This window comes from Orcinus orca, chromosome 9 (assembly GCF_937001465.1).
Source record: "Orcinus orca chromosome 9, mOrcOrc1.1, whole genome shotgun sequence".
NCBI classification, from domain to species: domain Eukaryota; kingdom Metazoa; phylum Chordata; class Mammalia; order Artiodactyla; family Delphinidae; genus Orcinus; species Orcinus orca.
This window is the reverse complement of record NC_064567.1, coordinates 54494360-54520591: the sequence shown is the minus strand read 5'-3', so window position 1 is coordinate 54520591 and position 26232 is coordinate 54494360. Positions and strand designations below refer to the sequence as shown.

Genomic DNA, 26232 nt, shown 5'->3' with positions numbered 1-26232 from the left:
GATATTATAATACAGAATCACGAATGCAATGTCACGGTTACTAGAAAGGTTGGGGAAAGCATTGTTGTGGTCTACCTGTTTCAAATACATGCTAATAACCAATAAATCATTTACATTTCCTAATATAGCACCAAGAATCTAAAAAAAAGTATCCCAGGAGAGTAAACAAACAATTCATAAACTATTTAATACTATGCAGAAGCTTGGAAATCTCCTGGACTTTCCAAAGAATGTCTCATGGTACTTTAGTTCTGAGAGTTACAAATAAGTGTGATATGGAAAAGTCCCAAGGTCAAATACCTTTGAGAAAAGATGGTTTAAAAAGTAAAACAGGTTTCCGTACTGTGAGACTTCTCAGTGCCCTTAATTTTTCTAATGTGTACGGTGAATCTGAAAGATAAGAATATGACTCTTTTCTCAAAGGGTTTTTCCAAAACTTCTTTTGGTTTTAGGGTTCTGTCAAACACTCACTAAGAAATGCTTATTCAGGAGGTTCATTTGAAAACCACATAAAAAATAATTATAAAGGAACAGTTAAATAAATCTGGTATGTGGAAATGATGAGATACCATATAATAAATTAAATTGTTTTCTAAGAATGTTTAAAAATTGGGAAAGTGGTCACAATAAAATGTTAAGTGATAAATTACATGCAGTTTGACCTCACAACCATAAATATTTATGCCCTGAAAAAAGACTGGTGGAAAATATATTTGAATAACCTTAGTGGTTAGTTCTGGAATACAAGATTATCTGTTTGTTTTTTTTTGCGGTACGCGGGCCTCTCACTGTTGTGGCCTCTCCCGTTGTGGAGCACAGGCTCCGGATGCGCAGGCTCAGCGGCCATGGCTCACAGGCCCAGCCGCTCCGCGGCATGTGGGATCTTCCCGGACCGGGGCACGAACCCGTGTTCCCTGCATCGGCAGGCGGACTCTCAACCACTGCACCACCAGGGAAGCCGTTTTTTTAATTTAGTAAGTTTTGCTGAGTTTTTTCCAAGTTTTCTACAATTAATACATAATTCCTTTAAAAAACACAAAATCTATAGATATTATTTTTTTAAGAGAAAAAATCTGTGATAGCTTTCTATCTGGGTATGTTCATTAATGACAAGTGTAAAGTATTATTTATCACTGTGATGCTCAAAGCGAATAAACATTTTTACAGTGAACCTACCATAACATATTTATTTTAATGTTCTGATTATTTAAATTTTTATGTAGTACTTAGGAACATAACTTTTCTCAGTTTATTAAACACTTGGTATTCCCTTTACTGTATTATATGTAAATGTTAAAATTAATAGAGCATCTGGTGAGAAGATGAATTTCTAATTAGTTCAACTATGGTTACAATAACTCGATTTTTCCTACCATGCAGTTTTTATAACAACACAATGGCATATTATAAATTGACTAATGTTTATAAGTATTCCATATTAAAATATACAGATTATACACACACAAACATACCTACACATGTACAGTCCCTAACTTTTCTGCACATGAATAGAATAACTATTTCTGATAACAGATTTCCATAATAACCTCTACTCCTTTTCTCTGCAAGGTTTTATCCTACCTCAAAGCAGGCAAAACTGAACAACAGATAAAACAGGGTGGTAAAGTGTTTCCAGAGTTTCGTAATCTCATCAAAAAGTTTAGTTCCTCAAATGAGCATGTTTCTATACAGACTAAAGAGCTAATAAGCACAAGTCCTGAAGTAGGTTCTGACTCGTTCCATATGCTGTTGTCAAGGCAAATGGGATGCCAAAAACATTCAGGCTGGATTCCCTTGGTTTTGCCAAGTCCCTGTTGACAGAAAGCTAGGCCAGAGGGATAGGAGAATTTAAGAATATGAGATTTTCTTTGACAGCTCAGAAGACCAGACTGGTTACAGAAAATTGTGATACCCCCAGTATTTTTTTTTTTTTTTTTTTTTTGCGGTATGCGGACCTCTCACTGCTGTGGCCTCTCCCGTTGCAGAGCACAGGCTCCGGACGTGCAGGCTCAGCGGCCATGGCTCATGGGCCCAGCCGCTCCGTGGCACGTGGCATCTTACCAGACCGGGGCACGAACCCATGTCCCCTGCATCGGCAGGCGGACTCTCAACCACTGCGCCACCAGGGAAGCCCAGATACCCCCAGTTTTAAAGGGAGAACCAGACCTCAAAATTACCTAGAAATAGTATAAATCTAAATAATGATATGTGACTTCAGGTCAGTTATGCCCACTCTGAAATCAAGTTTGTAAAACTGATTAAATATTTCTGAAAAATATAAACAGAAAAAGCTCTTCATCTACATTATTTTTCTCCATCTCATGTTTCAGTCAAGGACTGCCCAAACTCCATTCACATGGGTCACACAGCTTCCCAAATCAACAATGAAAATGAGTTTTCAATATCTAACTCTTCAATGTGTTAAGACAGTTTCTTAAAGTGGTTTGCATGTAAATGTGTCATATTAAAGCATGTTATTATATTTTTAAGATACATTCTTCTTTATCACTTGAGAAGAACTCTCATATCTCAATTTAATAGTCAATTAAAACATAATCTTGTAGAGAGTGTCCTGTATATTGTTAAACAAAAGGTTTTTACCCTAAAAATATTTCTGTTCAGTTAAAAAGATAAATAAATGCCAAAACTTTTCAGGGAGGGAGCACATTATTAAAACAATGACTCAAAAGAAAAAAAAAGTACACCTTGAAGTAGAAATATACAACTGCATTTTTAAATAAATATATTTAGTAAAGATATTGCTATGTATTTATACAGTTCATGCATCAAAACACGCTCACTATGCAAAATTTATTAAACTGCATCCTCCGGCTGAAGGAAAACTGTAGGACAGGATTAATTATCACAGCATGTGTGAAAGCTTTCTTTCTCTGTTCCTTGTCAGTTGCTATGGTTACACTACAGGAAGAAAGCTACAATACCTTCTAAAAAGGATGAAGTTCATGGGTTATTATCAAAACTTCTTATATTAATGTTCAGTTTGAATTAAGAGTCAAAAAGCAACGTGAAATGCTAACTAGATGACTATAGGTTATTTATACACTGCTGCTGTGGCTGAGTGTGTACATATGAAAGGGTGCATGTTCCTTAGGGCACCTAAAATGGCTTGCCTAACGATTCAGAGTATCCAACTTGAAGATGTTACCACTTCTAACTAAGGAAAGACCCTAAGAGTGGAGTAAAAAATCCTATCATTCAAGCCCTCTTGCCAATTATTCAAAGTTGGACAACCTTGATTCTAGCTAGCATAGTAGAATCTTAGATTTCCAGAAGAGTTAAGAAGCTTTACAGGTAAGCTCTTACCCAAGGAAAGAATTCCTTTTCATATCTCTATAAGATGGTCTAACTTCTGCTGCCACCCTGAGCCTGGTTCTACCCTCTGGTAGGGACACAAAGTAAATCATGTGACAGTTCTTCCAACATTTGCCTCCAGAAGCCCAGCCCTTTGGCGCCAACCAATGGAGATTCTTCAGTCTTTATCTTAAAAGTTCTCTCAGCTGCAATGGATACAGCTGACCACTCCCATTCTTTTAAATTTACTCCCTTGACTTCTCAGTTATGGAAGAGATAATAGGAGTGACTTGGTCTGCTTCTGGAATCTTCCTCTATCTGCCCCATAACTGCTGGACTTGTCTAGAGTTATATATTTAAACCAGTGCTTTCTAAATGTATACACTCTGTGGGTAACTGGCTAATGCTATGTTTTAACTGTCATCCCTAGGTGACTTCTCTTAAGATTTTATCTCCAGCTCATACTTGTCTGTGGGCTTCAGATCTGGGTCTACCCAATTCCTCACTAGACATAGGGATGAGGATGTCCTACAGGCACTAACCACAAGTTACAACCACTAACCACTGGACCCCAACCACAAGTCTCTATGGCCAATTGCACCGTTAATACAGGGAACATGCTGTGAGTCCAGGGTCAAATGCAATTTACTAGTAAACTGTTTTAGGTTCCCCAAACAGTAAAAGTTCTTTTAGCTGTACACTCATGTTCATTAGATTTCTATTCTATGCACATCTAATTATTCTTTCAAATTCTAATGCATCCTTTTTGCAGGTAGTAACATCGGTTGGAGACTTGAGTTATCCCTCTGACTCTATGGAGAAAATTGCCAAAACTAGCATTGGGGTCCAAGAATACTAATTCCCATGTCTTTGCTTTGACTAAGGAATTGAGGAAGAACTGGCAACACTGACTTGTTTCTTTTGAATTAAGTGGAATAATGGCAAAAGGTAGATGGACTTGCGAAAGCCAACTAAAATACAATATAAAGGAATATCTCTCACCACTTCAGTCTTTCCAGAGGATGTGCCACTGTTCTGTGCTTGTCAGTGGTTTTGTATTTTATATTAGAGCAACTCCCACACGTCTCTCTCACACCTTACCTCATTCCCCAAACTGAATGATCAGAAAAAGAGTGTCTTGCTCTTAATCGCAAAATCAATATTTCTAGGAAAGGGGCTCCTTTCTTCACAGCTTGATTCCACACAGACATGACATACTTGGGTAACAGTTTACCATTAGGCTGTCAGGCTGAAAAGGGGAAGACTTCTCTATTCTGTGAGCTAGTCCATGGAGTAAGCCTTTTATATTTCTTTCCCATTCCGCAGTCCTGAGAACTGGCCTGGAATTTATTTTAAACAGACATTTTTAATGGTGTCCTCTCCCTCCTAGAGGGTTTACTTAAGTATCTGATGAGGTACTAAAGCTATTTTTAAAAATTCATTATTGCTGCTCTTACAGTGTATCAATAAACAACCATCAATCAAAACAAAACAAAAAAGCATTTTCTTCTGGTGTTGTCCAGAGTTTTGGCTTTAACCTTTTGCCTCTGCACTTGACAAGTTTTCCTGGAGGATCTGATTTACTCCCATGTGTTCAGTTACTATCTGTCTGCTGAAGATCCCAAATATGTATCTCTACTATCAATCTTCCCCTAAAACTTTAGATTTCTAAATAAAAAATGTCAACTTAGATCCTCCATATGTATCTTTAAGATTTTTATTGTCCCCAATTCTCCAACCGTTACTACCCCCTCCAGTGTTCTATAACTCACCACTAAACATCACCATCCATCCATTCACCAAAGCTGGAAGTCTTGTTTCGTTATAGGCTACTTTTGAAACAGGAGGGAAGGGGACAGGGCACAACCTTTAAAAGAATGACATAGCCAGAGGACACGACATAAACTGATTAGAACCAAGTAGGTCCAATATGGCGGACTTCCACTAGACCTTGAGCCTCAGTATACGCTGATTGTAACACATCAGCAAGCTAAGTGACACACCCACAGGTGCCACGACAGTTCCAAGGCTGACTCTAAAAGTCAAAGAGTGGGTAGCGGCCCAGTTCCTGGAAATTCCCACCCCTTCCCCAAAATAGTTGGAATACTCCCCCCACTCATTAGCCTATGAAATTACCCACCCCAATAAAAACTGACAACCCCATACCCTGGGCCGCTCTCCCCTTCTGAGATGGACCATACTCTGTCTGTGAGGTGTGTTTCTCTCTAAATAAATCTACTTCCTACCTATCACCTTTGTCTCTCACTGACTTCTCTCTGCAATGAGAGATCAAGAACCTGAACTTCATTAAGTCCTGAGACCAGGTGTGTGATCTCAGTTGAAAGAGCGTGGGTTCAACTCCCAATCTGAGTTGCACAGTTTCACTTTCACTTAAAAAATTTAAAAATTCAATGGATTTTACTTTATAATTGCTCTCTTTTCTTCCTTCTCCTTAGGTCCTCATCATCATCTCTTGCTAGAGTATTACACTAGCCTCAGGTCTGTCCATGGCAAATAGTTATCAACTTCGAAATACATCCTAGACAATAAATGACCTACATTTATTGAGATTAATTTTACTGAAAGTTAAAGTTTAACTGGAACACTCTCCAGTGTGAATAATAAAAGACTTTAATGCTCAATCTTCCCCTATAAGCATCCTCCAAACCTCTTGCCCCATATTTGCCATAACAGAAAGCAGGAAATGTGAGCATTTTAGGGACAGGCCTATGTTTTTTATACACTTAATATCACGTGGTGTTTCTTAAAGTGGAAAAAAAGTTTTGAGATAACAATTATAATCTCCTTTTCTTTCCTTTAAATGAAACATCTTTGCTTTTTTCTGTCCAGATTTCTACTTTAACAGAAGCTACTCTTTACAGGATACAAAAATCCCTTTAAAATGTTATGACTGGCATTTGTCAGAATCTTTCAACTGAATAAGAGTAACCTCTGAAAACAAACTCTAATTAAAATGAAATTAAGTCCAGAAGACATTAAAACATGTTAAGGCAATATTTTATTTTGTTCTGATTTTATATATATATATATATATATATATATATATATATATATTTTTTTTTTTTTTTTTTTTTGCGGTACGCGGGCCTCTCCCCGCTGTGGCCTCTCCCGCTGTGGAGCACAGGCTCCGGACGCGCAGGCTCAGCGGCCATGGCTCACGGGCCCAGCCGCTCCGCGGCATGTGGGATCTTCCCAGACTGGGGCACGAACCCGTGTCCCCTGCATCGGCAGGCAGACTCTCAACCACTGCGCCACCAGGGAAGCCCTGAATTTTTTAAGTTAATAAATTATGCCTAACTTCTGTCTATCCTCAAGGGCACTTCTTTTATATCTTTCATTTGAAATAACAGAAATGATCATAATATTTTAATAAAGACATTCTAAACAAGAAAGGAAATTTTCAAAGAATTAAATTTTTTATATAGAAAGACTTTATTTTCTATTTTGCATAGAAGATAAAAACAATATATTCCTCTGGGAAATACTGCTTTACATGAAATTAATAGGAGTGGTGGTAAGACCAATTAGTCAGAGTTCTTTGGCTGCCTACCATATAAGAAACATGCTTTTGCTACCAGAGCAGTAGTCTGCATATCAGAAGACTTGTGATAAGAAAAAAACGAAATGCCTGACAGTCGTTCTGACACTAACGAGTTAGTTGTGTCTCCTTGATTAAGTCACTTAAGCTCTCTTGCTTATGTGTACAATAAGGGGGCTGAGATCAGAGTCATCAAACTATGGCCTATGAGCTGGCTACCTGTCCTTGTAAATAAATTTTGCTGGAACACAGCTACGTCTGTTCTTTCACATATTGTCTATGGCTGCTCTTGTGCTCAGCAGCAGAGTTGAGTAAGTACAACATGTAAAGCTACAAAATTTAGTATCTGGCCTTTAAGAAAAAGTTTGTTGACCCATGGGCAGACTAAGGAAACTTTAAAGTCCATCTGGGTACTAAAACTCAGTGATCCTAAGAAAATATTACTAAGAACCTTGTTCATTAAATGTATGAAGGTCATATATGCTCAAGTTCTTAAAAAGCCCTTTTAAGTAAGTAATTCCACCTCACTGATCCCATCACATCACATCTGCATTAGCAGAAAAATGCAAAATCATTTTCAAGAGCGTATACATGAATATATCATCATTTTCACAGTTCACTGGTTTACATTTAATTTTCTAGTTTCTGCTTCTCAGTTAATGAAACTCAGTTATTATTCCAATGCTAGATGACAACACAATATAGAAAATGAATTTCATAACCTGACTAAATTGGCAATTTTGATGAATATCCATATCCATGATGATTTGTTTCCAGTTTTTAAAAATTAAAGGTAAAACATACTAAATTCATCATAAGAATCTAAGTTTTAAATCAAGACATAATACTCAGAACTTTTAGGCCATTTGCTTATAAATATGTATTTATATACCAAAACTATTATGAGCATGCATTTGCATATGTTAAAGAGAGATTGTAACTATAATTAGGTCAAATAAACTAAGAATAATTACAATTTTATGCCAGAGGTATGCTTTGTGCTTAATATGAAAGAAGCCAATGTATAAAGATGAAATTATCATACATACATAACATTCGAAATAACAACCTATGCTCATTAATTTTTTTAGCTTTGAAGAAAAATAATAAATCAGAGTGAGTGTTCCTCTTGGAGACTTTATGAGAAAATCATTCCCATTTCCTTCCTAAACCACCTAAAATTTTGTAAAAAGGAGGGGGGACAATACCCTTACCTAGTCTTATCATAGGTAATATAAAAATATGAGAATCTGTGGATAATATGCTCGTGATTATAATAGAGGCAAACTTGATGAGAAATTCTTGAGCAGTTACAATCTGTTGGGTATTCTGAGGGTTTTAAAGGTGTGATGTCATTTAATCATTGCAATAACCTAGAAGGTAATATAATTATTAGTATCCCAATTATACAGACAGGAAACTAATTGACCCCTTGGTCGACAGTAATAAGTGGCTATGCCCGGATGTGAATGCAGCCAGTGTCACCGCCTCCCCAGAAAGACTGGGCATCTGGGAACAAACATGCTCCTGGGCTCCAGATGGGCAGTGGCATAGACTGAGTGGGTCCAAAGCCCAGAGCGGTGACAGGTCAGTCTTGTGAGAGAGGGAGAGGGATGGGGTGAGGACAGGGGACAGAGGAAAGAGAAGTAGGGAGAAAACACAGCTGGTTTTACTGAAAGGAGGTTCCAAAAGAATAAGTAAACTCAAGAGAAAATGACTGACGTTGTCTAGAGGGCCTCATAGAACAATCAGACAAAAAGCCCTCAAGGAAAAGAGAAGTTTGATAAGAGAAATGCTCAGGAACCTTCAAATTAGAGTTTGGTTGCTTAAATAAGAACAGTTCTTATCAGCTCCTTTGTTTGTCTGTTTTAAAGTGGAAGCTGGCAGAAAGCAGTAGCCCCAGAAACGGAGTAGTTAGCCAGAAGGCTGCAGTAACTTGGAGAGTAACTGCTAGGAATTCGATTGTTTTTTGGGGGGGGGGGATGCTCTTTATCTTACAGGACCCCAAAGGCTCATTTTTTCCAGAAACCTCAAACTTGGGTGTGGTTAAAGCTAATCTGAAGGATATGCTCTTCTGAGGTGTCCTTACTGAAGTGAATTTTTTAAATATTCCATGAGATGAAAATAGGCAACTATGCTCAAACTTGAACTAAGAGGTTTTTATGTTTTTATAAGGGTAAATGTCCAACTAAATCAGTTCAAATTAATGAGGGAATCATTGAGCCAATTCAAGGGAAAAAAAAGGTTTAGGTCATGCTAAGTCATTATGATATTTTAAAATTTTTATGGTTGTTGCCCAATTTTTGTGAATTATTGTCTCCCATGCTTTTACTTTTTTTCTTTTCTCTTTTCATACTATTTGAACAGAGGTCAAGTTATAGTTTGGGGTCTCAACACTGTACTCAGTACAGGATTTCAGACATCATAATGAGAAGAAAATGTCTACTAAAAGACATGAACATTATTTTGATGATTTTTAAACTTTATTTGGATGATTTTAAAACATGTTTTATGACATCTGGTGACAATCTTGGTTGTCCTGATACTGGAGTTGGGCATTACTAACATATAAATAAACTTTAAATCTCCAAAAGGAGGTATACTGAGCATTTGGGGAATATTTTCAAAGATACATTAATTCCATGAAACAAATATATATCACAATCACTGCAGAGATGAGTCATATAGCTTTTGTGCTGGAAAGAATCTAAGACAGTCTGTCTTCTATATTATCATTTTTTATAAGGAAGTTGAGGTCCACAGTTGTATCCATTCTGCCTCTACTGTTTCAAATCCATTCCCTTCTTTTTGTGCTCACTGCACTGTCATTTTCGGCCTTCATACTTATTCTTCTGGGTCTTGAATCTTAGAAAGAGCTCCTCACTGGTTTCCCAGCTGCCATGTTTGCCCTTCCTACTCCTTCTCCATAGTGAGGAAGAGACAGTTCCCTGTAGTGTGTAAGAGCTTCCTCTGTGTGCTCATGTGGGACCACCACTTACAAGCTGTGTGATTTGGGGCAAGTGATTAACCTAGCTGACTTTTAGTTGCTTCATGTGTGAAATGCATGTGGTAACTTTGCTGGATATTCTCTATTTGCCTCTCCTGATGCTTTTTTTTTTTTTTTTTTTTGCAGTACGCAGGCCTCTCATTGTTCTAGCCTCTCCCGTTGTGGAGCACAGGCTCCGGACGCGCAGGCTCAGCAGCCATGGCTCACAGGTCCAGCCGCTCCACAGCATGTGGGATCTTCCCGGACTGGGGCATGAACCCTTGTCCCCTGCATCGGCAGGTGGACTCTCAACCACTGCACCACCAGGGAAGCCCTCCTGATGCAGCCTTGACTCTTCCTCCTTCCTGTTCTCTGCTGACCTTAATGAGCTTGTAATTACAGAGTTGTTGGTCCCCTGGCCTCAAGTGCAGTTTGGCCAGTGGGAGGCACAAGGACCAAAAATCAGAGGGAAGGAAAAAAGTGAGGTTGGTGTACATTTTTACCCTTGGCTCCTTCCCAGCTGGACAGGAAAATGGCTGTGGCTAAGTACTCCCTTGGAAGGCTACCACTCTTTCTTTTCTTTTCTTTTTTTTTTTTGGCCACACTGTGCAGCAAGTGGGTGGGATCTTAGTTCCCTGACCAGTGATGGAACCCACGCCCCTGCAGTGGGAGCGCCGAGTCTTAGCCATTGGACTGCCAGGGAAGTCCCGGAAGGCTACCACTCTTGCTCAGTGGGTTCCAGAATCTATTTCTCTCATAATCCTGCAGAGCAGAATGGTAAAGGCTCCCCACTACTGCTAGCCTGGAGGGGTTTTACATCTTTAAACCTGCCCACAGTTTCGTAAATAGTCCCTTCATCCAACTCTCCTCAAGCACCCTTCTTGAGTTGCCCTTTGTTTTCTTCTAGGATCCCTGATACAATGACCACACCTGACTCCTAGGGCATTTGTGTGATTAAATGAGAAATGCATGGAAAGTGATGAATAGTGCACTTGGCCTATAATAACACAGTACATATTGGCTATTATCATTAACTAAAACACCAGCTGATCAGGTCACTCCTCTGCTATAGAGCTTAATGGATCCTCTGGGCTTTATTCTGAAAGTCCAAACTCTGAGAAATAACTTCCCCTGCTATTATTACCCCAGCCTTTTTTCTTCCCCTTCCTTTCTATGCTGTTATAGAACAGAACATAGGCAACTGTTACCTGCCTATCAAATTACCTGTAATTATCTGATTCCATGCCAGTTTCTTTGCACAACATGGTCTCATTCCTTGGAATGCCTTACTCAGCTGATGGATTCCTACATGTCCTTCATACCTATACTATGGCCAAGTCCTCCAGAAGCTTCCCTGACTTGCCCTCCCTCCCTGGTCCAGGCAGTGAGCCTTCCTCTGTTCTCTGAATGACAGCAGCCCTGAGCGTGCATGGACATCCCAAGTCATTCATTTACATATCAGCCCCCCAGACCCCCCACCCCACATAAGACCGTAGTTTCCCTGAAAGAGGACCATGCATCATTCACCTTGGTAGCTCCAGCTCCTGGCAGGGCGTCGGCCCACAGTGAGTCTATTGTTGGACTGACATAGAGAAGAGAACAGCACCTATCATGAACCCCTGAGACAGTGTTCCCATAGCAGGTGGTACGTGTTTGTCATCCTGGCCAACAGGGTGAATAACCAAACCCACCTCATCCAGAGCACCTCTACTTTTACCTGTGTTATAGCTTGGGACCTTGTGTCAGATTTCAACAGAAAAATCTGTTCCTGGGTTTAAAAATTTTAAAAACCTAATGCAAGTAAGATTACATTACCTAAAAGCTCATGATTTTTTTTTTTTCTGCCACAGCATGCGGGATCATAGTTCTCCAATCAGGGATCAAACCCGTGCCCCCTGCAGTGGAAGTGTGGAGTCTTAACCACTGTACCGCCAAGGGAAGTCCCCTGATTCTTTTTTTTTTTTGGTAAGAAGTAAACCCAATATATATATATAGTGCTTTAATCTCTTTATGATGTTCATAAATATGTTAAATAAAAATATAATATCATACCATAATGCTATTAATATACAAGCTACTGGTTCTTAATATAAGTGATGAACTTATTTTCCTAACAAACTCCATGATGTCTCAAACTTTATCTAATGTGATATTTAAAATTTAGATGGGGATTTCCCTGGTGGTCCAGTGGTAAAGAATCTGCCTTACAATGCAGGAAACGCTGGTTCAATCCCTGGTCAGGGAATTAAGATCCCACATGCCGCAGGGCAACTAAGCCTGTGTGCCACAACTACTGAGCTTGTGCGTCTCAATTAGAGCCCGCGTGCTGCAAACTACAGAGCCCATGCCCCCTGGAGCCTGCACACCACAACCAGAGAAGAGAAAACCCGCCCACCACAACTAGAGAGAAGTCCACGCACCACAAGGAAGAGCCTGTGCACCACAACAAAAAGATCCCGTGTGCCTCAACGAAGATCCCTTAGTGCTGCCACTAAGACCCAACGCAGACAAAAATAAATAAATAAATCTTAAAAAAAAATTTAGATGAATGAAACCTCAAGAATTAATCAATCTCTCCTCCAAATTTTTATATCACATCTCATTCTCTATTCAACTCATTTGGCAGGAAGTACATAAAACTGTTTTATTCATCTGTTTATCTCTCCATCTATATTATAAGCTCCCTATGAGCAATGATCATTTCTTATGATTGTCCCATTTCTTACCATCACGTCCCACCCCTTCTGCATCCCAATATAACAGTCTTTTGTAAAACAGGACTTAGACAAGACTGTCTAAAGCACATTCAGACAGGAGATCAATTTGCCTCTACTTACTGGAATCCCTGCCTATGAACTGACGTGCTTATATGTGTGAAACCAGCTTAGATCCCAACTACAACAATAGCAGGTGTCTCTTATTCTGATGGCACCTTAGCTGCCTCTCAAAGAGCTAACTTAAGCATAGAAAGAGGTGTGCCCAGACCTGAGAGTTTCTTATAAAAAACCTTGATGAGCAGAAGTACAAATACACTCATTTCAAAGCTTCCAGCTGTTTAGTTTTACTGACAGGAAGAGACCTGAATTTACCTTAGCTGCTGACTGTTCCTTTATTCTAAGAAAAGCAACTTAATAGCAATTTCTGTTATATAAATGTAAAGCAAGCCCCTACCCACTGTTCTGGGGAAGGCTGTGAAATTAACTTGCATCTGGATGCTTCAAACAGACCAAAGGGTTTAATGTAAACTGGGTGCCTGTTTTGGCAGAGCTAATAGGTTTCTGCGGCTCTGCAGTTTATTTGAGGGAGACGTTTGCTGCCTCAAGGAACACAAAGGCAATGTACCAATGCCTCTCCCAGTTCTTGATCAGAGGTTTTCAGGAACCCAAAGGACTGAAGAAAGGGTAGGTGGTGAGAGCTATTCTTCACCCTACAAAGCACAGGACCAATTAAGCCCAACTTAATAACATTTAAGTCTAAATCCTACTGAGATTACTGATACTGGACTGTTGGTTGTGTTTTGGTGTAAATATTAAGTGCTATGATTGTTTATTTGGGCTGCAGGTCAGAGCACCCAGTCCTGTGGCTAGGGGATGCAAGGGGGACCCCAAGATCTGAAATTAGACCTCTCAGGAGACTTAGATTCTCACAAGGAGGGAAATTCCTCTTTCTGAAGCCTTAGGGCCTGAATTCCAGGTAGCATCACTGGGGTACACTCACTTCGGGGAGAGGAAAGCCAGTCCTAGGCAGAGAGAGGGACGAGCAAGAGATAAACAGAGAGAACCCTCTCTCCAATGCTAAGCAGGGGTCTCTAGGTTCTGAGCCAACCACTTTGAACAGAAGTGAGTAGTACCACTACCTTGCCCTTCCCCAAATTCTCCACTTTCATAATTGTTGTTGGAAATGATACCCTGATGGTGGCTGCATTGTAGCAGTCTAAGGGAAGGGCCTGTTTTGCCCTTGAGCAGATGGCAAAGGAGGCCAGAATGGCTGTGGGAGTGCCAGTCACCAGGGAGGAGCCAGCTGTGCCAGAGGCCATCATAAGAGGCACTTTTACATGGTGGCATTGAGAGGAAGAGCAGAGGGCAGGAACATGAGGCACTGGTTTCTGACACGACAGGACAAGACCTGGAGGGCATGGGCAAATAACCAGGGCCCACAGTGAGGAGCTCTGATGACCTGTGGGCATCCCTGCAAAGGGAGCAAGCCATCAAAAAATCTTGGTGAAGTATTACAGGCAGAAGGCACAGCAAGTGCCCGCACTCTGAGGCAGGAGGGGGCCTGGCACATGGCAAATATGATGAGGAGGCCCTGTGTGGAGGGCAGTACACCCAGCATGTGCTTTGGTGCACCCAGGCTTCCTGAACCCTCTCCCCCCCCATGCCTCCTCTGCCACTTCCCACATGGAATTCTAATTCCAACCCATCCTCAAATTCTTCCCTGATCCCCAAGATCAGAAGTCATTCCACCCTGTTGTGTGGATTTCCACAAGATTCTGCTGCACTTCTGATCTGTCACCCAGCACTTTACCTTGAAGCATCCCAGTCACTGGAGAGTGATACTACCTTATTTAAGGCAGGGACCACGTCTGATTCTTGAAAGTCCCCAGGACCAGCCTAGACAGGGCCCAGCCTAGACAGGATGAGTAATGTGTTCACCAAGCTGGCTGCCTGGACTGAACTTGGAAGTCACTGGGTGTGTTTCAGAAGTTTCAGAAAGTGATCAATGGCACCTTTAACCTGTATTTATACACAGAAAGACTTATGTGCATGGATACCTATTGTGACATTGTTTATAGCAAAAGACCAAAAATAACCACAAATTCCAGGAGGAAAATAGCTAAATAAATTATGGTACAGTTTCAAAATGCAGCCGATGAGGCCATTAAATCTGTATGTACTAATATGGAACCAACTATAATATACTGCTAAGGGAAAAGGCAAAATAAAGAACAGTGGGCATGATATATACTATTTGCTTAAAAAGAAACATGCTTATACATGCGTATTATGTCTCTGAAAAGAAACATAAGAAACAGGCCAAGGTGACCTGTCTGTGGGGAAAGAAACAAGGAAACAGGAAGAAGAAGGATACAATTTTCACTATACTCCCATTTTATAGCCTTGGAAATATCTATTACTGTTGTGCGCATGTTACCTCCTCAACAAAAATACTTGTTTTTAAAAGAGAGAAAGAAAAGGGGTCATATAAGCCCTAACCCAGTCCTGTGCAGTCTTAGCACCCCCTCCCCCTTTTCCGCCTCCACTGTAAGAATTCAGCGTATGTATTCTTTATACTTTATAGCGTGGGTCCTAAAATAGTCATAGTTTGTAAACAACAGGCTTTCCTGGTGCAGGGAACCTGATGGCTGGCAGCAGTGAGTTAATGACTGGGTAGAGCAGGCTGAAATAAACTATTATTTAAATATTCTCACCACTATAACCAAGTTGCCTTCTAAAGCCCTCGCTTGTCTGCATAATAACCAGTTTAGCTACTAAGATAGAGGATAAGCTTGCATGAGCAATCTGAATCATCAGGCAGTTCTGAAGTTACAAACAAAAAATCTTCCTTGAAGGGAAACATGCTTTTGCAAGTATAATACTTAGAACAGAGTTCCCTCAGATGAAAGTGTCAAGACTGCCCAAGCAGTTAGGATTTTATTTTAAATTTTTACAATTCATACAATAAAGGCTTCATTTCTATATCCAATGTAACCACATGAAGGCATGATGCTCTAAATAACTAAGAACTAACGGAGGTAAGACTATCAGGTAGATTTTAGAAGTTCGAACTCCGAATCAGCAGCCTGACAATCTATTTATCCTCACTTGTCAGCAAACATCACACATGCTGAATTTGAGAGGACCAAGAGTGTTCCCAGAAGACTGCCATGGTTTTAAAAGAGCTGTCAGCAATAAAATGTAAACTCATCTTGTGCTATACTAGACAACTGTCTTATCCTTTAAGAATTAAAGACAGAAACCTAACATCTGAAGCACATGCCCTTTTTAGAATCTGTTAAATATACTTTAAATATCCCCATCTTGTCAGTCCAAATAACTTGTTCTTCAAGGCATTTATCTTCACCAGTGAAGCTTTATTTGAAATCTTACAATGTAACTGAAGGCATTTTAAATTTAGAAACTTTCTTCAAACCAAATGTGAGTTCCGGAATCATGAATTCCTCTCTATTTTGCTATCCATTCTTTTATTGATCCTACTCATTCCTTCATTAAACAGTTCATTAAAGGAGCACAGAGGGGTAACTATACTTGAAATATATGTCTGGTGGTTAAGTAAAATTTAGTACATGTATGGATTGATTCATCTTTGAAATGACTGTATATTGAAATCCAAAAGTATTTCAAATCCAGAAGTATGAGACAATACGTCATGGGCACTAAATGACTCTAAATGTATTAACATGTCATTAAAGATGAGACTACATCAAATGTTATGAACAAATGCAGCATATATTTCTAAAAATAAATTTCAAGGGAATTAATCTTCAAAACAAAAAAAAAGCCACACAGACTTTTAAAAAACATATCCTTTACACTATATCATTTTCTATAAACTTGTTTTTTTGTCTTAAAAAATGGCAACTTGGGCTTCCCTGGTGGCACAGTGGTTGAGAGTCCGCCTGCCGATGCAGGGGACACGGGTTCATGCCCCGGTCCGGGAAGATCCCACATGCTGCGGAGTGGCTGGGCCCGTGAGCCATGGCCGCTGAGCCTGCGTGTCCGGAGCCTGTGCTCCACAACGGGAGAGGCCACAGCAGTGAGAGGCCAGCATACCACAAAAAAAAAAAAAAAAAAAAAGGCAACTTTACACATTTCTTACTTTTAAGTAAAAAGGTAAGCCATCTTATGTAACACTTTTTTCCCAAAACACTTTTTCCTGTTAACATCCAGTTTTTGCAATGTTTCTATCATGAAGTCACAAATGACTATTTTCTATTACAAATTACTGACTTTACCTAGTTCCTATGATAAGCCCATTCTTCCTCAATGTGTGAATTAGCAAATTTGGGCTGTTTTTTTTTACAATATTACTAGGTTTTAACTTAAAAATGGTTTGGTAAAGACAACATAACATTATAAAGTTGGATTTCTTAGGAAAGAAAAGATACATATGACAAAGGCCATATGTTCAGAGGTTAAAACTCCAACATGTAGAAGTGCTCTAATCACAGCCCAGTCTGTAGGTATGCTCAATTAGCCCAAAGTGTTCTTCTTCCATGATAAGCTCTCAAACCCTCAGGATTTATTTAGTAAGACTCTTCAAATGGGTATGAAACACTCACAAAACACAGGTAGATTAGTCATTAAAAAACAAACAAATAACTATGCCATTTAGAGCAGCAATATTACAAGAAAATACAACATGACATATGTCAACATTTGTAAAACTTTTGTAGGTTAGTGCCATGATTTAGAATCTACAATTTACGTTTCAGTTTTTGGTACTAATACTAATTTTAACTACTCTTTTTTTCATTAATTATTTGTTACTACACAAAAAGTTGGACAACATTAATTTATTCTAATTACACTTGGCAGGTTTTTGGAATAACACATATCTTGGACATTTTCAGAAATAATAACTTCTAAAAGACAAGTGTGCTAAATTAAAATGCTACAAATTATTTTATTAACTAATGTATTCCTTTGAAAATGTTTTTTACCAGCTCATTGGTTATATTAGTAAGAAAAACTGAATTTCAAAAGGTCTAGAGCATGGGTTGGCAAATTACATCTCATGGACCAAATCTGGCCACACCCATCTGTTGAAATAGTGTCTGTAGCTGCTTTTTCACTAAAACAATAGATTTGTGTAGTGTGACAGAGACTTCATGGCCAAAAATATTTATTATCTGTCATTTTAAAGAAAGTTTGAGAGCCCTGGTCTAGAATATCTCATAAGACAGAAATTTTGTTTTCCAAGCAGTGTTCTATTATTTGGGGTCCCACTCTTCCAGGCTGACTAAGGTCTGAAAAAAATTTAAAAATAATAGTAAGAAAAATAATATTTACTTGACTGCTATAGCAAGGGGACTTTCTGAGGTGATGAAAGTGCTCTAAAACTTGATTGGGGGGGTGGTTTTACCATTATATACCTTTATCAAACTCATCAAATAGTAATTGGTAAATTTCATTTTACATAAAATACCGTGCAACAAACAAAGACACTAAAAGATAACATTTGAAGTAAATTCACCTCATTGTCATAGTTGGATAAAATATTAAAACTGAAAGGTATTAGAAGATCATAAAAAGGAAATCAGCTAATGATTTGATTTTGTGATTTCTGATAGGAATGTTTCTACAGTTTATGATATGAATTACTAAACACAAAACAATGTAGAATTATGAAAACTTATTCTTAACTATTATTTATAATGCCCTACACTTTGAATTATTAAAAATACTTTAATTTAGATGCCAGACTCAACATGAGTATTCATCCATGTACCAGAAAGTAGATCAGGGAGTGGTAATTATTTTGTGATGAAGACTATTCTCTTCCTGAGGACACCCAAGCTAAAGTTTCAGAACTGAAGGGTTTAAAGAATTATTTAGCTTGAGATACACATTCAAAATTAAAATAATGACCATTTAACAAGACTGAACAAATCTATTATCTATTAAGAGAATCTAATGACTACGGTGAGCTCAAAGGAAAAAAAGAGAGAAAAAGCATTAATAATAGGAGACCATCCAGGTTATCTGCACAAAAGTTTTCATTAAAAATCTGAGTAGTATGCTTTATGTATATGGATGCATAAGGTAGCAAAGGACCTATTTGTGTTGGAATACAATATTACTGAATTTCAATATAAAGCTTGTGACCATTTTAATGGAAAAACATTTGTCCATTTGTCTACTACATTTCTGATATGTCACATAAATCTCCACGTTACCAAAAACATCATTTTGGACAACTAATAAACTGGTGATTGTTGAGAAAATTCAACAAATTAATAAAATCATATGCCCTTAAAAAGCAATGTATGTGCCATTAAAAATTAAAGCAATTTACCTTTTTTAAGAAAAATATGTCATTATGTAAGTGTACAAGAAAAGCATTGAGTTATGTTAATAGGGGCTATATTATCGAAAAAGGATGTTAGCTAATGTTTCTCTTCTTCTTTAAAGCAGTCCATAATGTCTATTTTAAAACAAAGAACATATATGACTTATAGCTATAAAAGTTAATACACAGGGGCTTCCCTGGTGGCGCAGTGGTTGAGAATCCACCTGCCAGTGCAGGGGACACGGGTTTGATCCCTGGTCCGGGAAGATCCCACATGCCGCGGAGCAGCTAAGCCCGTGCGCCACAACTACTGAGCCTGTGCTCTAGAGCCCGCAAGCCACAACTACTGAAGCCCGCACGCCCAGAGCCCATGCTCCACAATGAGAGAGGCCACCGCAATGAGAAGCCCGCTCACTGCAACGAAGAGTAGCCCCGCTCTCCCCAACTAGAGAAAGCCTGCACGCAGCAACGAAGACCCAATGCAGCCAAAAATAAATAAATTTATTAAAAAAAAAAGTTAATACACAAAATCAAAATACATGGGCTTCCCTGGTAGCACAGTGGTTAAGCATCTGCCTGCCAATGCAGGGGACATGGGTTCGAGCCCTGGTCCAGGAAGATCCCACATGCTGTGGAGCAACTAAGTGCGTGCACCACAACTACTGGGCCTGCGCTCTAGAGCCCGCAACCCACACCTACTGTGCCCGTGCACCTAGAGCCCGCGCTCCACAACAAAGAAGCCACTGCAATGAGAAGCCCGCGCACTGCAAAGAAGAGCAGCCCCCACTCACTGCAACTACAGAAAACCCGCACGCAGCAACGAAGACCCAACACAGCCAAAAGTAAATATAATAAATAAATAAATAAATTTAAAAAAATAAAAATATAAAAAAATCTTGCTATGTTAGTGATTAAAAACAGAATCCATGTTATCAGTGATATAATTGCTACTATGTGAAGATATGCATGCATGTCATCAAAGAATTGAAGGTATTTAGAAAATTTTAAAATAGCTACTGTGACTAGGTTTACAAGTTTATGATTTTAGATTTGTTTCCTTTGGCATTGTTACCTTATTCTCAATGTTCAGAACAACAAATATAGAGAGGGAAAGAGGGAAAGGATTGCGCATTCTCTTTTGGTGCAGTGTAAAGATTTGCCTTGAATTTACTTTTAAAAATGAGACTTTCTACAAGCATTAGAAGTTCTTTGTTCTTTTTCCTTATTTCCTAGTTACAGTCATTAGAATGATTACACTAAGAAAAGCAATAAAATCTCCACTCTAGATAAGGCTGGTAGTCAATTCTATATATGTTGGGTTTACATTTTCATGGGCAAAGCAGTTTACTTTGAAGTTGACAAAGGTATTTATAAGATAATGACCACAAACTGTACATAGATGATAGAGAATAGAGTAAACCTACTTAGAAGAATAGTTTTTAAGGGACATTAAAAATATTAAAACCGGGAATTTAAAGCTTAAAGATCATTAAATCCAGTCTTACTTTTTTCTTTTTTAATTTTCAGAAAACAAAACTGCCTGTTTAAATGACTAGTCCAAGGTCAAACGTCTAGTTAGTAAAAATGTTGGAACAAGTGCTTGGACTTCTCACTCCTGCTACCATGCTCTTTTTTTTTTTTTTTTTGCGGTACGCGGGCCTCTCACTGTTGTGGCCTCTCCAGCTGTGGAGCACAGGCTCTGGACGTGCAGGCTCAGCGGCCATGGCTCACGGGCCCAGCCGCTCCGCAGCATGTGGGATCTTCCCGGACCGGGGCACGAACCCATGTCCCCTGCATCAGCAGGCGGACTCTCAACCACTGCGCCACCAGGGAAGCCCCCCATGCTCTTTTTATTAAATTTCACTGCTAAATGAGCAGAGCTGCCATCTCTGCCCAAGGGAGAGCTTCCAGAGAAGACACAGGTGTCGTAGTTTTTCACCCTCAGCCTTTGCTGTGGGCTTGGCTGCTACTCTTCTAGCCCAGAGGACTGGGAAACCAGACCAGGACTTACTCTCGCAGCTTGGACCTCCCCAGATCTGTCAGGTGGCTCTGCGTGGTAAACTGAAGGTTGCAGGCAACTGGCTCATTGCCCTGCCACACTCCCAGGGGCCTATCTGTGCAGGGATGGGGCCTGGCTCAGGTCCTGGCTGACTGGCAGCAGCTTCTAGCTGACAGGAGCCAGAGAAACGAGTGTGCTGCAGCCCGGGAGGCCTCCGGGCCCTGGCACCAAGTGCCTTTCCAGATACATGTGACTGAAGGTAAAACTTGGAGACCAAAACTGGAGAGGGGGAAGTGGATGGAAACAAGTCTGCCTAGAACAGCCTGCAGGCTAAAGAAGAATAAACCAAGTGGACCATCAGATCAGCAGCTGTTTCAGCACCATTTTGGAAAGCAGCCTGGGATAAATAAATAATAAAAAATATAACCAAAGAGTTGCCATCTGCTGCTGTTGCCACCACTTAATTGACATTTAATCCACTCTCTGACTTTGTTGCCCATATGTCCACCATCATCTCTGCCCGTGGCTAAACAGTCAAAGCTCTGTCCTTTGTCATGGTACTTGTAGAGGGACTGTAAATATTACCATTATATAAACCTACTTACCTTTACTTATATTGAACCCTGTCCCTGTCCTTGTCTCAGAAACCTCATAAAATCCTACTCATCCTTTGAAAAAACTTCTTTACGTTGTCCCCTCTAAGTCTCCCAAGCAAAAAGTGTGGCACCCTTTTCTGGCCTCCCATTCTGTATAGAGAAGTCACCTATTGGAAAATATTATAATTAGTGGCATAAATTGTCTATTTTCTCAGTGAGCTGCTTGAGAACAACCTACAGACCTATTGTTTACTTAACTTCCTAATCTTCTATTTTGGTTTCTGGAAAAAGGAGGCTTATGTGAGGATCAAGTAAGATACTACAAGCAGAGGGCTCACCCAGTGTCTGACACAAGCACCAATCAATAAGGCTTACTTATCAACACCATTTATCTTTATCATCATCATCATCACCATCACCATCACCATCACCATCACCAATATCCTTTAAACATCTTTACACCCTAGCATAAGGCTTTACATGCTCAGTTCATTACTCTTTATGGAAAATCATATCAAACAGTATAGCCACCATGAAATAACTGGATAGTACTTTTTACATCAGCAGTGGTTGGCAGGCTCTAAGGTAGTTCCCCTGACCCCCTAACTCCTGGTTTTATGCACTTGTGGAATCTCCTCCCCTTGAGCATTGGTGAAACCTGTTACTTGTTCCAAAAAACAAAAATGGAACATGGCATAGATAATGGCATATCATTTCTAATATTAGGTTTACATAAGACTATAACTTCTGTCTTGCTGTAGTCTCTCTTCACTGCCTTCTTGGTTTGCATGCTTTGGTGAAGCAAGTAGCCACATTGGAGAGGTCCACACAGCAAGAAACTGAGGGTGGCCTCTGGCCTACAGCTAGCTTGGAACTAAGGCTCTCAGTCCTATAGGTGGCTAGCAACTGAATTCTGCCAACAACTATGTGAATTGGGTAGATCCTTTTCCAGTAGAACCTTCAGAAGACACTATGACTGCAGCCTCGTGAGAGGCCTTGGAGCAGAGGCACCCAGCTAAGCCATGCCCAGATTCTGAATCCACAGAAACAGTGAGATAATAAACTTGTGCAGCGTTAAAAAGCTTAGTTTGTGATAACTTGTTACACGGCAATAAGTTAACTAGGACACCAACATTTCCCCAACGTACGTTCCATAAGTCAAAAAACTGTCCTTAATGAAATAAATCTTGGAGATATAATGTCACACTTTAGTTTAACTGCAGCAAGGTCAAGGATCTTTAATCACTAGTTAATATATGCTGTGATTCCACTGGGTAGGGGGAAGTGGGGAAAACACACACATGCAGCTCACCTGAAACTGATCTGACCAAGAAAAATTTTTGTAACTTAAAAAATTATTTTTCATTAATGAATGTTCAATGGACCACAATTTTTTAAAATGTCTTTTCAGGTTTACAAAGGCAGTTAAAGAAATAGCAATCAAAAGCTCTCTCTGCCTCTTTACTGCCTCAGTAAAAAGAAGGCAAGTGTACAAAGGGGACAAGAGCCATCAACTAATTGAGGAAATAATTGTCTGGCTCCTTCAAGAAATAATACAAGGATGAAAAAGTTTCACTTCCAATATTTCTATAGTCTTTTCTGGTCTTTTATCACTCTAAGTATACCAAGCATGATATTTTTATGAGCAAAACAAATTATACACCTGTGTTTCTCAATAAAACAATTCACAGCTATAAAGAAGACCAAACAGTAGTTCTCATTCTTTCTTTCCTCATGTTTCCCCATCACATCAGTGACGTACATCACCTGTTACCAGCATCCACGGTGTCTGTCAGTGAACTGACAGATTGAATGGGATAGGGCAGCTTGGAAAGAGGAAGGGAGGTGGTAGATGAAAGTCTAATGAGCACCTTGCTTGGTGTCGCATATGTTAAAAAAAAAAAGGTTTTGAGTTTTGTTTTTGAATGCCCTTCTGATTTCCAGAAATTTTATCTTTGGCAATGAAAGGGCAAGTAGGCAGATAATAGAATGTTTTACTGCCTTTAATGTTTGTGTTTTCAATTTATAGATGACCCTTTAGAGCCAGTGGGCAAAAGTGCTACAATTATTTTGGCATTCACTTAGTGATTCAAAGACAATTTCAAATTTTCATTAAAATTTCTCTACTTCTCGGAGGGATACCAAAGAGTTTATTTATACCTATTCCCCTTGACAAGTGCTGGACAGCAAAATGTATTTATCTATAATTTTCAAATTTAGAAGGTTACTGATCATAATAAGTCAGAACAACTTGAACACTCTTTACTTTGTTATTTAAAAGATATAAAAAGTCATATGATCTTACAAGATGATTTCAAGACAAATTATTTTCAAGCCTACAGACTCAACAGAAATGCCACTGTTACAATGTCAGTCATTCTGATACCCAAGTTGAGTTAATATTACAAGCACAAATCAATATTCCCATATTAAAAAGAGGGTAAAGAGACTTGTACCGTCTACTTCACAGGGTTATAAGAATGAAATAAGAGTTATGAAATCACTTCATGAACTATAAAGCACTGCTATTATTATTATTAGAAATAACAGAGGTTTGAATCAATTTCATTTCCTAAGAGCATTCTAATGTCAAGTGCATCAGATAAAATGTTTCAATGATTCAACCACTAGAATGCTTCAAATTGTTGAATTTACTATAAAAAAATAAGAATGCTTTCAGATACTGGAGTCTGCAATGACTTCTACATCTTATAATAGACAAAATAATCATCCTCTGCTTCAACACTGCACAGCACAAGTGCCCATACCCAAAGCATAGACATGTCACTCACAAAGAAGTTACAACAAGCAATTCTTAAAATTTAAGAAGTGACTGAGTTTGTTGTCATGGCCAAGGCTGACAAAATGTAAGGTATTGACATTTTTATTGGAATGAAGGATACATGCTACAATGCAATTGATCTATGAATTTGCTAAGGAATCTGCAATCTACCATTATCATAAATCATTCATTTTGACAACCTACACATACTCCTTTTTGACAATTACAAGTATATTCCTTAATTTATGCATATTTCTAGTTGTCTATATTTCCTCTTGAGATTTTTAAAAGACTGATCAAATGAACTTTGACATCAAGGCTAATTTTCAAAAAAGCTGCCACAAAAGTCTTAGAAGACAAGTTATAATGGTCCCACACAGTTTTCTTCTCAACTAATTTCACTGTTTTACAGAGCAGAAAACCTCTGAAGATGCTTAATAGATCAAAATGCCATTTTTCTTTTAGATTTCTGCATTACCTAACAATGTAAAAGTAATTCCTGCAGTAAGATCATCTCCTAAGAGACTACCAACATTGACACTGGACCAAAGTAGTCTTCATTCTAGCAATTTCAAGGGTTCACTCATTCCTTTACTAAACTGTATGCTAAGGTGTAATTGTATTTTTCATCAGGACTGATTTTTCTTGTGGTTCATAAAATTTTCTCATCTCACAGGTCTCTCCTAATGATATATTTGACAGAAGCATTAAGATGTTGTTTATGAAGAGAAAATGTATAAAACCAGTGAATTTTTGGTTGGTTAACCAAGTGTTCTACCTCTTAAAGGAATTAACATGAAGTATAATTTTATTCTCAAAGAATGACACTAGTGCTACAAATTTATCATAAAATTTTTTATCATAAGAATGATTCCCTTTTATTAAATTATCCTTAGTCCTTCTACCATGGAAGCTAAACATAATGGCACTGTGATAGAGATATTTTAAAATCTGAACTACAAACCACAGGAAGTTTTTAACTTTAGTTTGTAAATAATTATTTTTAAAATCTTACCTTAGCCGCTCATGCAGCTCAATATCAAAAAAAACAAACAACCCAATCCAAAAATGGGCAGAAGACCTAAATAGACATTTCTCCAAAGCAGATATACAGATTGCCAACAAACACATGAAAGGATGCTCAACATCGCTAAGCATTAGAAAAATGCAAATCAAAACTACAGTGAGGTATCACCTCACACCAGTCAGAATGGCCATCATGAAAAAATCTACAAACAATAAATGCTGGAGAGGGTGTGGAAAAAAGGGAACCCTCTTGCACTGTTGGTGGGAATGTAAATTGATACAGCCACTATGGAGAACAGTATGGAGGTTCCTTAAAAAACTAAAAATAGAACTACCATATCATCCAGCAATCCCACTACTGGGCATATACCCTGAGAAAACCATAATTCAAAAAGAGTCATGTTCACTGCAGCACTATTTACAATAGCCAGGACTTGGAAGCAACCTAGTGTCCATCGACAGATGAATGGATAAAGAAGATGTAGCAGGCTTCCCTGGTGGCGCAGGGGTTGAGTGTCCACCTGACGATGCAGGGGACATGGGTTCATGCCCCGGTCTGGGAAGATCCCACATGCCGCAGAGCGACTGGGCCCGTGAGTCATGGCCGCTGAGCCTGCGCGTCCAGAGCCTGTGCTCCGCGACGGGAGAGGCCGCAGCAGTGAGAGGCCTGCGTACCACCAAAAAAAAAAAAAAAGAAGATGTAGCACATATATACAATGGAATACTCCTCAGCCATAAGAAGAAACGAAATTGAGTTATTTGTAGTGAGGTGGATGCACCTAGAGATTGTCATACAGAGTGATGTAAGTCAGAAAGAGAAAAATAGATACCATATGCTAACACATATATATGGAATCTAAAAAAAAAAAATTGGTTCTGAAGAACCTAGCTGGAGGACAGGAATAAAGACAAAGACGTAGAGAATGGACTTGAGGACAC

General features: G+C 39.0%; 1 protein-coding gene across 6 annotated transcripts in view; it reads right to left on the bottom strand.

Moving 5' to 3' along the window:
• Positions 1-26232, bottom strand: part of CDK14 (cyclin dependent kinase 14) — a 711364-nt gene that overhangs the window by 227214 nt on the left and 457918 nt on the right. The gene's annotated exons all lie outside the window — the stretch shown is intronic.